We start from the raw sequence: 2,042 nt of genomic DNA on the forward strand, positions 1-2,042 counted from the left end.
CCAACCATAAGAGTTTCCTCTATCCATCGCAACGAAACTGAGACTAGAGATAGGAAATGAATCAAGACCCTGGTAATGGGATTGTAATAAATTACCCTCCTTGCCTCATAACCAACCATTTCGGAGTTGTTCTTCGACCTACAACAAATCGCCCGTGGGGGATCGTTCCATCAAGTGTCACTTGCCTGGCCTTTTGCTTGATGTCCTTATTCAGTCTTCCCAACTGACAATAACAAGTGCAGTTGTTCTATATCTCATTGGCGGGGTAGGCTCAAGTCTTTCAATCTCTTGGTCATGTTTTCTGAGCCCTTCATTCTAGATTTTTCTCTACAAATACCCACCGTACTCACGGGTATAGTCCTTAATATGGTTCAATGCATCTATAGCACGAGGACATAGTACTATCTGGTCTGCACCAGGTGAATGCCTGCCCTTATTGTAGTTGAAAAGCCATGATATGGAAGATAAAGCTGCCAATCCAAAACCTCCAGTAAACAATAACCCTGCAGATGATACAAACAACACATTTGCTACTGGTATCAATATGGGGCTGAAGAAAACAAGAACAAGAGTGAGAACCACCAACCCTACAACCTTTCCAGTTAATTTGAGACTCATCAAAAGCAACAAAATTGCATCAGAAATGAACAGGGTAATGAAACCCAAGATCTGAGTTGAATTGGGTGTGTGATCTTGAATTTTCTGCCTCACTCCATAATATTGATCAGCCATCTCAAATGCTCAAAATCCATAGAAAGCTTAGAATCATGTAAATTGTTCATTGTATAGACTGATAGTTTTAGCACTGCACAGGCTAACTTGATTTAATTGGATCTCAGGATTATATAATTGATTTGTAAGTACCGCTTGGAATTGGATTTTGCTTTGACAAAAATTGCTCATGTAGGAATGATTATGAACTGGGAGTACGTGTTGTATGCAAGTGTTGGAAAGGGAGGGATTGAGTTGCAGTTGGCGAGCTGGTGTGAAAGAGAGAATGAATCTCATGCAGCAGAACACGACGCTCATATCTTCACATTATGTGCCGACTAGATTTGACAGTTTTAACACTTATATCGTTTGGTTTCCCACCATTTGGAAATTCATTTGAAATATTGAGAAATTTTTGTCATTGAGAAATTTAGGGCATCGGGACATAAGCCAAGCTAGATCAAAGTCTGCCACTGGCTTTTTGAAAACACTCTTATTTAGGTGCTGTAAACCATCTTTGCAGCTGGAAGATTGCGATTCAGAAGCATGAATAAATGTATTTTTATACAAATTTTTGTTCATTCTGTTGATCCAAGTTCCCCACGCAGGAGCATTGAAGTTTCGATGTTACAATGACATGAACATCGATGGGACAGCAATATGATTGGTTGGGTTGAGATTTGCGTTAGACTAAGCTGGGATTTTAAACACAAAAAACAACGTTTTGATTGAAAATTAAAATACGATCTGATGGAAAATTGTTTCAGAGGATTTTTGTTAAAAGAATAGTTAATATTACACTCGTCAATAAAATTAAATTCCCCATTAGTGCATGGAATTAACACACACATGCCAAATGCAGCGTGCTAGCGAGGTTATTATTGTTTTAAGGAACATATTCAGTGCCTAGGACAATGACAGTTGGATTAACAGCATCTGATGATGGACCATCAGTTCATGAATCCTTCATTTTGATTGCACAAGGGAATGGAAAGGTGGCTCATCTTAATCACCTATTCTAATTGCTATAGATTTTTTTATATAATATGGATTGGGATGTTATCCGAAAATTCTGCTTCCAAGTTACCTTACATTATTAATAAGATAAATTATGTACTTAAGTTGTTTTACATTATCAATTAGAAGATATTGTTAGATCTAAGATTTTTGTGATCCATAATGTAAAAGAAAGTCTTTCAGATTAATCAAGATATTATTTAGTTGCTACTTGAAATATGATATTTCATATATTATGATAATTCACTTTTTCTTTGATTATATTTTATTTTCTAATGATACATAAACATATATTTTTTAATATATTTGGTTAT

At 36.0% G+C, this 2,042-nt stretch overlaps 1 pseudogene; it reads right to left on the reverse strand.

The window, feature by feature from the left end:
* Nucleotides 1–327: 327 nt before the first annotated feature.
* LOC149141851 (oleosin pseudogene) lies at nucleotides 328–732 on the reverse strand (annotated as a pseudogene).
* Nucleotides 733–2,042: the final 1,310 nt, after the last annotated feature.

Source organism: Pinus tabuliformis, chromosome X (assembly GCF_031772625.1).
Source record: "Pinus tabuliformis cultivar Carrire ecotype Pingquan chromosome X, CPIR1, whole genome shotgun sequence".
Classification (NCBI taxonomy): Eukaryota; Viridiplantae; Streptophyta; class Pinopsida; order Pinales; family Pinaceae; genus Pinus; species Pinus tabuliformis.